Below are 14,430 nucleotides of genomic sequence, written 5' to 3'. Positions count from 1 at the left end.
TAACACACTTCCTGTTTCCAATATTCGCCATAAATTCGTTTCCTCGCCACGGCCAAACCGTTCGAGATATCAAAAATCCCCTCGCAACTTTTCATCCTCAATGTCTTGACTTCATGCTGACCGAGTTTCGTGGTGATTGTTTGAATCGTCTAGGAGGAGTATTTTAAATTCCATTGCATGTGTTTTTTAAACTACGCCAAATAGCCGACTTCCTGTTGGGCTGGGGTAAAAAGTCAGAGCATGAAGGATATATGAACCGATGAGATCTATAAGTGTACCGAGTTTCATATTATTTCATGCAAGCGTGTTTGATTTATGGACCAAGTTTTCGGACCCCGTTCCAGGGGGCGCTGTCGAGCCCCCCTGCCACGCCCGGGTACCAGCTTCAGTCCGGCTCTAATGGCCGCGGGTTCTGACCTGTGTGCAAAGTTTCAAGAGTTTTTGAGCACGTTAAGGCCCCCAAAAGTGGCAAAAACCTTGAAAAAAAAATTATTATAAAGAAGAAGAAGAAGAAGAAGAAAAACAAAAAACCCTTAGAAGAACAATAGGGCTCTGCGCCCTTTCAGGGCTTGGGCCCTAAAAACCCTTAGAAGAACAATAGGGCTCTGCGCCCTTTCAGGGCTTGGGCCCTAATAACATTCACACATCTTATTGGCAAGCAATCTTACTGACTTCATTTAACTCAATCTCAAAATTTAGAGAACTAAACAGAGCTGCATTAGTCTTGTTTAGATTTGACATTCTAAGATTGATAGTTTGAGGAACCGGCCGGATGTTTTTCATCTCAACAAAATTGCCATGTTGTAGTAATTCATGTCAGAAGCATAAAGTAAAATGCATTTCCTTTGTGGCAGAGATATTGAATAATAATTACCAGCACAGAAACAAGGAGGTAGAATGCATTGCTTATAGTTTGAAGTTAAGGGAAAGCATGGTCAGTATGCAGTTGCATTTATTGTGGAGCTTTTTGGAAGCTCACCGCCAAAGGCCAACACATATATTCACACAGCAGTCATCAGCAGATACAAAACCTTTTCATAAAACCAGTGTGAAAGAATGAAAGCCATCCAATAGTGATAGAAATGTTCAAGACATCTATAAGTGTTTTTTTTTATTATTTGTAAAGACCAAAAATGAGTAACTAAATGAGAAATGGCAGAAATCATACTAATCAATATACTAAGCAAATTATTTTACTAAAACCTGTGAATGCCGCATACAACAACTTCCATTTACTGTTCTTTGATTTCACAAGCTATATGCCAAAAGCAAAGTCTGCTATTAAATATGAGTTTTCATACTATGAAGCTGAGGATGTTTCATCCATGCTTTATACATTTATAATCAGGTACGAATTTATACAAGGCTGTTTTTGAACACAGATGAAAAAGCTTATGAAAAACTAGGCAAATATGACTGCTGGATGCTGGCTGCAAGGTTCTGGACAGAATGGTGCAGAAAATAATTAAGCTTTTTTCAGCTAGACTGCTTCAGAGAATGCTTGGCAGATTTCAATATGGGGCCCTGCAGGAGAAATATGGAAATGAATCCAAAGAGGAAGGAAGCTGGGAATTTAAATCAGCCTGCAATGATCTAGGATACATACATCATTGAGGGAAGAAAACATGCTACGACCAAGAAATGATGTCTCGCACAATACGTGCCAAGAGCTTTTTTTTTTGTCACGCAACCCAGACTGTCAAACCTTAGTGAGATGGAAATTATTCACATCACATAAAAAAAAAAAATCTATACTTTTTTTTTCTTTAGGTGAAAATATACAACATTAAAAAAAATTGTTCTGAGAAAAATTACAATAATGTCATTGTTCACTCACCTGCATGTCTTTCCAAACACAAAATATCAGATTTTGAAACCTGTGGTGTTTTTTTCTCTGTATGTAATTACAATGAATGGTGTATGAAACTTCCAGGCTTTAGAAAGGACGTGAAAGCATCATAAAAAAGTGTGCTATATCTCTTCTAAAACCATATGATAGATATATACGAGGAACAAGAGTCTTCTCTTTTAAGCTTTTTAACAATATGACGAGATCACAAGATTCAAATGAGTCAATTTGTGTGAATGAACTGGTTCATTTAAAAAAAACTAACTGATAAGAATGATTCATTCACATATTGGGCATTGCTATTTAATGATTGTACCGAGAAGAGCTAGGCTGAATTTTTAGTGAATAGCGACTTCACTTATCTTTCTCCTGACACAACGCAATCAAATGACTTCAGAAGACTTGAATTGAGCACTTCTATAATAGTTTTATGGTGCTTATTTGTGCTTTTTGGAGTTTAAAAACTCTGGTCACTATAAATTGTAATTGCAGCTTAAATAAATGACCAGTGCATTAAAAAAAATCCTCCTTTTGTTTTCGAAAAATAAATAAATCTATATTTTCATATGGCTTTGGATTGACATGAGGGTGAGAAAATTTTCACTTTTGGGTGAAATATTTATTCAGTGCTTTCATGAGATCTGACCGCCATGATCCTCGGTCTACTCCATGTTTCTCCTCTTTTACCCTTGATGTTTCTTGCACCCCATGTTGTGATTCTCCTACTCTGGATGGGAAATGTACAACATCAAACAGGTTTGACACTTGACAGGTCTCCTCATTTCATTCTTCAATGAGTTTGTGTCATTTCTCCATGCTGAGGCACTTCTGACAGACAGATAGTTTCCTGGCTTCAAACTCATGGCGCCAGCATCTCAGCCTCGAGCAGAGAGGACACGTCTTATGAGGGGGCATTACTAATTATTAAAAGGCTCTGACTAATACACACTAAAGAGATTAGCTGACCAAAGAGAATCATGGGATTGCTACATATTTAGACACAACACTGAATACATAAATGCTGCAGCTATCCATACATTACTTTCAGTAATATGCAATTATCAGAACATGAACTTCCTGCACTTTTGTAGAATTTTCTTACCTAAAGTCAACATTGAGTACTAAAAAAAGTGTAATTGTGACATTTTTATCTCACAATTTGAACTTTATAACTCACAATCGTGAGTTTGTATCTAGATCGAGATTCAAACTCGCAATAATAAGAAAAAAAAGTCCGAATTGTGAGTTTATATCTTGCAATTCTGAGTTTATTTCTCACAAGGTTATGCGTTTTTATTCCATGGCAGAAACAAGCTTACATAGGTAAGATATTTAAATTAATTAAAAGATGTATTCGATTGACAGCCCAAGCTTATTTGCATTTCTTATTTTTCTTATTTCTTATATATAAAGAACATTTTAAAAGGGCAAGAAAAATCATGTTTACCATAATATAGCTCGGAAAAAAAGAGCACGTTTAAATAACAGCATGGTCCTTCAACCACATATTTATGACCAACCCTGCACACATTGAATAAAATTTCCCCACATTCTGCATATGCAATGCCTCCTTATTGCTTTCTTGCCTTGTGTTCTCACACTGCAGCATGTGCTATCCGGGTGAATTGATGTTTTGAATCTACTAATGGCCGAATCAATGTCTAACAACCAACGCTGCCTACTTGATTTACATGCATGAAAGAAAAATAACCTTATAACCGCTTATGCTCTGCGTCATTATGTTCTCATCTCATCTTTCAAATCACTTATAGATGACAAGTGATTATTCACCATTGGAAAAAAAAAAATATTGGCACCACCAAGGGATTTCATAATTAGTATTGATTCATACAAATCTACAGCTAGACAGCCTGGAAGATAAAATGTTATTTTGTTCAACTACACAAGACACCAGAAGGCCATGCATGCATGCAAAACTGTATTTGTTCAGGGGTAAAATTAGAAAAAGATCCTCATCAGAGCTTCATTTTTAAATATATGATGTTGATTGTTGTTAAAATGACCTCAGATAATGTGCTGCTATAGTATTATACTAAGCAGTATGGCATTAAATCAGAATTTCAGCTATTTATCAGACAGAAACTTGACAGAAACAGTCGGCATATATTAAGATATCAACCTGATGCCTGAGGGCCTTCTGTCCTCACTGCTTTTGTCCCCTGTCATTTCAAACATGGCAGAAAAAAACCCCTCATACTCACATCCACCAGATCAAGAAACTCAAATGGTGTTTAAAGGAATATTTCACATAGAAGTGAAAATTCTATCATTATTAATTACCACCCTCATGATGTCCAAAAACATATGCGGCTCTTTTCAATTCAACGACCACATCTGTCAACCTCACAAAAAAAAATGTATAATAATAAAACACCAGCAGAGGGAAATATTTTCTATGATGGTCCCCTAAAGCGCAGGCCATGCTGACCAGGCGTCTCAGTATAAGTATGTTTCATTAAACATTAAATAAACATCAGATTTGCACATATTGTAACTTGAAGCCAGTTTATTCTGTTTGATTGACTGAGCAGCGTTGCAAGAGTCTTGATATAGAGTCCAACAGAACATTTCACTATTTGTAGCACTCAGCTTGTGTTTTTGCTCGTTTCAGACAAAATGTCGGTCTACTTGATGACGTAAAGGAACCGATGAATTGGCTTTATGAACCGGTTCATTGAAACAAACTGTCTGAAAGAACCGCTTCGCAGAAATTAATTGGACTTCTCATCACTATTGTGCATTGGTAGAGGGGATTTTTACATTGACTGCAAGTTACATAGTTACACCAGTAGGTGGAGACAAGTGACTGTATTAATGAGTGAGCCATTCATTCAACCGCTTTGTTCAAACACACTGATGCATTCAGGAACAATACAAATGGCTGTCTATAAGTCATTGAATAATTCGCTCATCCAAGCTTTGAGTAGGAAGGGGAAATTCAGTTTTTCTTTTTTACGTTGCTTATCGACACACACAGCGCTAGGCTTTGGCTGCTTTGGAACGATTTAGTTGGCAGGGGAAAAAACCTTGAACTGGACAAATTTTGTATGAAATGTAGTTTACTCAATGTTAACGTATTGTTTATTGAACTGTTTACCAGCGATGTTGCCCAAATCACTGCTGTGCTCACATTCAGTAAACAAACAGCACTCATGCTCATGTGATATTGCTTAAATAACACCTCTGAGGTTGACAAAAGATAATACAATCTTTGTCTGTCTTTTCAGCGTCGTAACCTTGTTCAGCTCTGTGCTCTTGGGTTCACCGGCCACTTTCAATTGCAACAGATCTTGCCAAGTCCAGTTCAGCAGCTGTGGGGGCATTGTGGGAAATGTTCCATCACTTGCTCCGCGTCTTAGAGCAAAAGGTCACTGCAAGAATAGAGCTTGCACTTTGGGGACAGGATGTTATTATGACAAAGCTGTAAAGTTTGAAGGGCTTTAAAGTGTGATTCTAAAACAATACAAATAAGACAGTGATATTTACCCCACTGAAATGCATTATTCAAAAATGAATTCATAATGCGTTTTGAACTCCTAAATTTGAATTGAGATTGCAAACACGCTGACTTTTTTTTTTACGTTTATATATATATATATATATATATATATATATATTTTAAATGGTTTTGAAAGGTCTCTATTCTCACCAAGGATGCATTTATTTGATACAAATATTCCTGTGATGCAAAGCTGAATTTTCAGCATCATTACTCTTCAGTGGCACATGATCCTTCAAAAACCATTCTAATATACTGATTTCTTATTATTATCATTGTTGAAAACAAGTTGTGCTGCTTAATATTCTTGTGGAAGATGTGATACACTTATTTACGCATTATAAATCTTAATACAATGCAATGCATCCATCCTGTTGGTCTAATAAAGTTCCTGTCGTATGACTGAATTTGATGATTTTCTTCAAATTTTCAGTTCCCACCATTCAAATTTGACCTCACATTCATGAAATTTGAAAGCAATCCGATTTGCAATGTTACAGAATCCTTTTTCCAAGCGAGAACAAACATTGTTAAATACCTGAACACTAAAATACTGCTCGTAAGATGTTTTAGAAAGTTCACAATGCAAAGTTTTGAGTGTAAAACTCCCAAACAAGGTTGATTTTTCTCCTCAGTCTTCAGGTATGTCCCCTGGACGATGCATGATGCTTCTGTCTAGGCGATTAATGTTGCTGTTCTCTCATCTTTAACTGTAGAGCAGGACCAGGTTTGGACTAATGGCAGTCAGCCCAGCTAGACGGATTACTAGGAGAAGAGAACTAAACAGCACTTCCTAATTACCTGCTCAAGAAAAAGCAGATCGTTGGCACCGGCGGTACACTGGCTTGCCCAAATCACTCTTTTCATTATAAACAGGGCAGGATGACAGATAACAGAAATAGTGAGATCTGTGCAGAGAGACTCACTGAATGATATTTCCTGAGGTTATTGACGTTGAATTCCTTCTAAATGTGCTCTACTTTTAACAAAGAGGGGAATTCACCAAGATTGAATTGTGCCCATTTATTTTAGCACCCAAAGGATTTATGTAAATGAGGTAAAGGCGCAAACATATCAAAATTCTGTGCAGAATTTGCAATTCCACATCAAAACAACAAAAAATAAAGAGAACATTACCAACATATTCAACCTTTATTGTTTTTCTCTGCAAGAGTAGCAAAGTTTGTCTACAGTGTTCGGGACAAAAGAGTTTTAATTTGACACTCATTTTTAATCAGAGAAGATCAAAAAGAGACACTTGTGAAGTTTGTTCGTTTGTAGTGTGGACGGCTTGTTTATGAGGAGACTGCGGTTTAATATTACATTGGGAACAATTGGAAATGTAATCAGAGACAATTAGCTTCCTTCTCACAATATTCTGTGAAGTTTGTTTGTCCAGCTATTAGCACTTTGATTTCGTTCTACATGTTTTAAAGCTGAAGTTTGTTTTTTAATGTTAAAAACTTTCTTTTATACAAGTTTAAAATGCTAAATGGCTTTTCACAATGAGCGTACACTGGGTTATCGTCGTACTAAACTCCTCTTTTGAAACCCGGATAAAGGAATGTTGTAATTTAGAAGCGGGGTCGGCACAGCATTTTTTAATTGCAAAATGCATACAGACTGAAACAATGCGGTGTTAGACACAGTGTGCAGTGTAAATGCTATAATTCATTGTTTGAGGGGAAAAATGTCAAATGGTGACAGAAAACGTGACAATTGGAGTGAAAGAGACTTTTTCATTCCTACATTTATAGGGCCCTATCTTGCACCCAGCCAAATTGACTTTGTACACTGACGCATCATTCCTATTTTGCACCCGCGCACAGCAGACTTTTCCCTTCACAGACGCAAGTCGGTAAATTAGGGAATGAACTTGCGCTCCCGGGGGCGGTTCAGCGAAAAGAGGCGGCGTGTTCCGGCGCAAACGTTCCCTGCTGCTATTTTGCAGTTTTATAAAACAATTATAAAACAACGAGTGGCGCGTTGCGCGATAGTCATATGCTATTTTAAGGGCGCATGCTTGGCCATTATGTAGCGTGTGAACAACGTGAATCGCTCCTGGCGTGCGCCTGGCAAATTCGCCGTTGTAATAGCAATCCGCCATGGAACAAGCGCACCTGCTCTTAAAGGAACACTTCACCCATTTGCATTAGACTTTGTATCTTTAGAAACCCAGTCACATTTTCGAATGGTCATGGTTTATTCCCTTATTTTCCCCTGAGATGGGAGAAATAAGGATTTAAGTGTTCCACTTCCTGCTTTTTATGACGCAAAAATCGTCAATTTGCGTCATAAAAAGCAGGAAGTCACATTTCTTTGAATAAGGGTAAGACTACAAACACTAGCTCATCAATTATCCAGTAGAAGGCGCTGTTCCGCATGTTTTCAACCCGCCCATAGAGGGATCTCACTCACAGAATGTACATATAGTGTCAGCCATTCTTTATTTGGAAGCTAAGCTAACATTTTCTTATTCTGTGGAGAAAGCTGAGTAGTAGCGGTGACCATCCTCTTTTTCCCGGACATGTCCGGCCGTCTAGATCGTCCAAAATGTCCAGGATTCGGCTTTTGCTTTCTGCAGTCGCATTCATTGTTTACATGCACACCTTTTGTTTCAATCTAACTGAATTCATTCCGATTGGTGAATCTGAATGTAGTGTTTACATGAACGCTAAACAAGTGATCGTTTGATGTGCGTTTTAACATTGCTAGGAAAATTCCCGCTCCTCCGTGAGAGATCCGAGACCGGTGCGTCTCACAGGCGCCGGCGCCACTCATCAGTAATCACGCCACCGGGCTCGCATCGTTCTCCGCGGCCGTCAGTCTCGTTCCTGCTCGTCACAGTAAACATGAGGAATGGCGACTGAAGAACGCAAAAGCCGAATCCTGGACATTTTGGGCGACATCAAAATACTGGGCAGACTCACGAAGACTAGTAGCATAGCCTTGTTGTTTACTGCGATCTCTTACCGGTAGGCGTGGCCTCCTAGGGCAGCGAAGCAAGTGCATTCTGGGAGTTGTTGTCTTTCATCCCCATAAGCCAAAAATACATTTTCTGGCTTTTCTCAGTCTAGAAGGCTCCAAATTCAAAAATAATTTCACATTTCTTCTACATAAATGACCCATTTTAAATACACATTCATCTTTCCAGAGGTGAAGTGTTCCTTTAAAGGGAATGTGAGAGGACGCACTGATTGGTTAATTTTACGTTACGCTCAAACCACACCTATGAATAATGAAGCTACTTCAGACCAACCCATTTCAGATTTGCGTCGGGATCCGCCCACAAAGTTACTTGCGTTTCGCGTTTGATACTTGCGTTTCAGATCGTTAAAATAGGGCCCATAGTCTGAAAACTACATTCTAGAAAAACTTGATATTACAGTTGTCATAACATGAGGACACAATGTTAGAGCCTTTATGTAAACGGGTCGCATGCTGCATCCGTCCAATCAGTGAGACCGCAAATAAGCACGTTAACCCTGTGGTTTAGGAATGTGCACTGTGAAACGTCAGTGCATGAATACATAATATTAATGTAAATTGTGAGCAGAGTGAAACATGAAGCAAGATAACCCAGGATTCCGTTTACCCGGGGTTAAGACTGACCCAGTGTTAACTATTTCACGGGTGAAAAGTCCTATTGTGAAATATAAATAAACTATTAGTTGAGTCAACATCACTACATTGGCATTGGAGTGAGATCTGTTTGGCTAAACAATGGCTAAGAGTTTAGGAAAACTTTTTGAAAACACTCATTATTTTGTAACTCTTTTACTAGTGCCGCAGACACACTTCAGCTTTAAGCAACTCTGGGAGGCAAACATTTCTGACTCCAGATTTTGAGAACAAACAATGTGGGCATCTTTCAAATCAGGTTTTGAAAGACCACAGCTGCTAGATCTCATGTACAAAGCAGCATTCTGTCCAGTAGAGCATAATTACTCTCACCCACACAAGCCAATATGATAATACACACATTCCCTTTGATGCGTTCGTGTGTGAACAGAGAGACGGAGCGTGCTGATAAGATGTTTGGAGACGACGCGGCGTGTTTTTCCTGCTTCGTGTCAGTCTCGGCTTCAGATCAGGATGATTCATTCAGAGCTCTTCACTTTAATTACAAATTGCCTGCAGCATAAACCTTCAGCAGCAACAAAATAAACTATTTACTACTTGATTGCCACAGGCATGCAGTTAGCAAAGACAACCCACAAGCTTCTATAGGGACAGTCTGAGCCTCACAGATGTTCCCTGTCACAGTAAAGAACCAAACAAGCAATGCGAGATGACCTTCAGCCAAAGGAAAAGGGATAAAAAGAGATAAAGAAACAGCAGAATGCTTGCTTTGGGGACTATGAAGAAATAAATTTGTATATATGTTGCACTATATAAATAATACATGTTTAACAAACATCATACTGTACATTTTCATGATGTTTACTTCCCCACTATACACCCAGTCGGACATGACGTCTTAGCTAAATACTCACAGTGGTTTTTATTGCTTTGGCAAGAGCTCTAAATCTCCCTGCTTTTTTTAAAAGGAATAGTTCACCCACAAAATGTGTCAATTTACTCACCCTCGTGATGTTCCAACTCTGTGCATGTCTTGCTTTCTTCTGCAGAACACAAAAAAGAAAGTCAATATAATGAAAGTAAATGGGATCCATGGTATCGGGCTCCAAAAGCACCATTAAAAAAACACGATGAAAAGACATGGATGCATTTTCTTGGTGTATCACATTTATATTTTAAAAGTTTAGCACTAAAGTGCACAGTAAGAAAATGAGATGGAACCCGCACGCATGCGCACACACACACACACACACACACACACACACACACCCTCAGGTGTTCGCTTTGTAAAAGGTCAACTCTGTAATACACAGCAGTTGTGTTCCATAAAAAGCACTAAAATAAAGAGGTTTTTAATAAAATAAACTTTACAGTAACCTTTCTGAAGATTTTAGAAAGCATATCAAGGTAACAACACGACCAATCTTTGTGTCTAACAACAAGTTTAGTGTCATGCAGGGCAGATCTTGTAGGACTCATGTCTTCACTTTCATTTTGTCATTATCAAAGTAATTGTTGAGACTACATGACAACAATACCATAAAGTGCATTGTTCAACTAATTCAATATGGATATTAATTTATCACTACTGGACTGATGGTTTCAATGAATCATGCATTTGCTTTGTTTCTCGAGATTCAAGAGAAATTTAAGCATGTGATCCAGCTGGGAATCTCTAATCGAGCTCTTAGCCATCTGCGTACTGACCCTTCCCTCGGATCTGTGCTAATGGAAACGTCTTTCATTGTCCTTGAGCACAGACAGATGTTAGTATGCGACAGACAATTTAGTTTATTCATATATACAACGTATAGGATGAGCAAGTAAGAAGAGACTGGTCTCAGTATTGGAAACTAGAACGTTTTTTGCTCATTGACTGAAAAACACAGCTAATTTCAAACTGTACTCTTGCAAAGCATGCTGGGAACCGGGTGCCACAGAGAATGGTTGCCCACTGCTCTGTGTGTGCATGTCCACGGTTTGCAGTGTGTTTGTTTTCACTACTCACTGCTCCTAATGTGTATGCACTACCTTGGATGGGTTAAACGCAGAGGACAAATTCTGAGTATGGATTACCATAGTTGGATTTCACGTCACTTCACTTGAACTACAGATCCACTGTCCAGTTAGTTGTGTCAAGAAAACTAATTAATGTGGTCCCAACACAAAATAATGATGTTAACTATCATTTTAAATTTTTTAGTTGATTTAACATAATCATATTGATTTTTGACAAAAGTTAAATAATTAAGTTGCTTCAGCACATTTTAACAAAGAAATACATTATTTAAAACAGATAAATTTGTGGGTGTGTGTGTGTTTAGTGAAGAGGGAGCCAACACTTTACATTTTTGTCCTGTGCATATTAGCGACGGGAGTTGCTCTGTTTACTTGCATGTCTTTGAAAATGTTATGAACAGTTAGTTCATGTTTTCTCTGTGGCAGTCACGCTGTAGACAATTGGTCTGAATCAAATCTTTAATTGAAATTTCAGTGTGGATTACATCTCATCGCTAAAGGTTCAATAACCGATGAAACCATAGTGCATGATATGGTCCTCCAATCCAATCTGTCAAGTCGAATTGTAATTCCATCTCTGGTTTGCTTAGAAGGACAATTTGCTCTTGCTGGTGCATTAGCATATTTGCACTCTCATACCGCCTGTGGCAAATGTTATTTAAACTAATCTGATCTGTGCAGATGCCCAGATAAATAAGCCAAAAGACACAAGCCCTCCAGCAGAATATCTCCATTCAGGTTGTAATAAACTCATCTCTCTTTAATAGATCGTGCTGCTTCTCAGGTTGTTGCGGTGACATTGACTGCAAGACAAACCAGGGAACATCAGATGTAACTGTTACTCTGCAAAAACATGATCACTTTTGATTCAAAATCTAAATAATTCAGTAACGCCACATCTGAGCATTGCTCAGAGTTCCTGACTCACAGGAACATATTACATATATTTTTTAAACTAATGTATAAGTTCAAATGATTTCCTGTAGTAATGGACATTAAACGCTGTCGGTAGAGCTCAACTTCGCTTAACTACTGTAGAGCAAAACTACACTGACATTGGTTATTTCAGTCCAAACAATATGAGTTCTAACACAATAATTGACTGTGATGTGAATGTTTATTAATGTGGTAGCTACTTTCAAAAGCAGCAACATGATGTTTACATGAGCTTTACAAAAGGACATTTACCGTATTTGAGCTGCCAATGTCCAGCGTGTGAACCGTTGTCCTGCAGTTACATGTTTTTACTCAGGGGTATTTTGCCAAAGTGAACTTTCCAAAGCTGTTTACACGAAATGAAATGTCACAGTGCGTTTTGTTTACTGGTTTTGAATGCTCCCTATCTACCGGGGCGGCAGTGACACAACAGTCTCTCTGCTTTTTAATTTCTCCTCTTTGTTATTGATGCAGCTCGGCTTCTCAGATTACTGGGCTCATTGTTTGTACAATATGTAATTATTGATCTGCGGGCAATCTGTTTGGCCTTGAAAGGTTTTTTTCAGTGCTTGTCTCAGTCCAGCTGTTGCTCTCTTCCCATGTGGTTAACAAGTGGACATTGGGTTTCAAAAACTTGAGGTCCACTGTTTTAGACTACTAATTACTTGTATCCCTATCTCTGGGCAGTTATTATAGTGGGAAATGATATATGGGAAGATTCTAAAAGTTGCCTAAAATTTGATTAATATAAACCCACAACTCAGCACTTTGTTGCTCCCACATATACAATATATAAATAAACTTCAAATGGTTACATGCAAAATAAATGGCAGTGCTGATGCTTAAAAAAATGCTCCACAGAAAAAGATCTGTGGTATTGAAGCCATTGGTTTGTGCAGCTTATTTCCCATGATGCTCAGCACACAAGAGCAGGCATATTGAACCAGCTTGTGTCCCTTTGTCAATAAATCCATGGACAGCACCTCAGAAAACACTATTATTACCTTGAAGTGAAGACGCTATTATTAGCTCAGAGTGTGTTCTTGTAGAAGATGAAACGGATAGCAAAGGATAAAATCCCATTGAAAGCATTTACACTGGCACAGATTTGCACATTTTCAAATTGACAATAATTATATGCAATGGGACCTGAGCAGCGTTGTGTAATGAGGTTCATAAAACCAGTGGACTGGTTATTCGAATACCACCTCAGACTCATGCGCTCCTACAGAACCCTTCATATATCTAAATGAATAGAATCGCTTGAATATGAATTTACACCGCACAAGCTGGCACTGTTTATTACCAACATCCTCAGTCAGATCTCTAAAGAAGACTGTTTACCAACAGCTCATGAACAGTCTAGAGTCACTGCTTTCCACTGAAGCTCCTTATATTAAAATCATTAACACGTATATCTATTAAATCTCTTGACTGGACTTTTATTGATTCACTTGGGAACAGCAATTAATTTTGTCCACTGTAGGGGACATTTATTTTTAGGGAAATTCTCTGCCACATGCCACAGTCCTGTAGCCTAGAAATCTAGACTCACTCTAGCGACAGCAAACTTTATTTTGCAGCCAGGGTAGTCTAGCAACTCTCCGTTGGCTTTGGAGCTGGAAACACCAAACTCTAGTCAGGCCAATCACATCGTGCATAGCAGGGGTGCCCAATCCTGCTCCTGGTGATCGACTGTCCTGCACAGTTCATCTCCAACAATAATCAAACACACCTGCCTTTAATTTTCAAGTGATCCTGACATGCTCTGAATACCTTAATTGGTTGCTTCAGGTGTGTTTGATTAGGGTTGGAGATGAACTGTGCAGGACAGTCGATCGCCAGGAGCAGGATTGGGCACCCCTGGTGTATAGAGTCGGCGGGCGGGTTTAACATAATGACGACAGAGTTGCGACGGATCCCTGCTACTTGAAAACAAAGAATGGGTGCTGCTGCTGCTGGCGAACAGCGGTCTTTCGAATCGGCTTTGGCCGCGACTCTGGAGGACTTGGAGTTAAGTTTTTTTTTGAGAAAAGAATAAAGATCGTCACTTAAGTCATTCTTAAAAAAGGATCTTCCTTTTTTTGCGCTACAACCAACCAGCGGACCAACCAACCAACCAGCGGAGCTAGTTGATATATATATACGGCACATAAGTCATTCTTAAAAAAGGAAGATGTGTTCGGAGTTTTGCCGTATATATATATATATATATCAACTAGCTCTGCTGGTTGGTTGGTTGGTCTGCTGGTTGGTTGTAGCGCTATCCTATTGTGTGCAGAGGGAATTTGAAAGACAACCGTTTATCCCGCCCCTTGGATTGAGCCCTGCCAATGGTGAGTTCCCAGACCCAACATCTTGATATGGGTCCGGCTTGTCAGGCTAACAGTCATGGATATTAAAAAGGAACATATGCAGCTTATTAGGGACACCAAATGGTCAGCATTAATAAAATAAAATGCCTCTAAAGCATTAATATATTACAACATGTTTTGCCTAAATGACTTTGAAAAAAAAAGACTGA

The 14,430-nt window shown here is 38.6% G+C and overlaps 1 long non-coding RNA gene across 2 annotated transcripts in view; it reads right to left on the bottom strand.

Annotated features, from left to right (window-relative positions):
- Positions 1-14,430, bottom strand: part of LOC306989466 — a 58,830-nt gene that overhangs the window by 24,241 nt on the left and 20,159 nt on the right. For both annotated transcript variants that reach the window (XR_013795638.1, XR_013795639.1), the window contains exon 2: positions 9,956-9,994. This is a non-coding gene — a long non-coding RNA (uncharacterized lncRNA). The remainder of the gene's footprint in view (positions 1-9,955; positions 9,995-14,430) is intronic.

This window comes from Phoxinus phoxinus (assembly GCF_949152265.1).
Source record: "Phoxinus phoxinus genome assembly, chromosome: 21".
In the NCBI taxonomy this organism is placed as follows: domain Eukaryota; kingdom Metazoa; phylum Chordata; class Actinopteri; order Cypriniformes; family Leuciscidae; genus Phoxinus; species Phoxinus phoxinus.
Note: the sequence above shows the minus strand (reverse complement) of the source record. Positions and strands in the feature narration are given on the sequence as shown.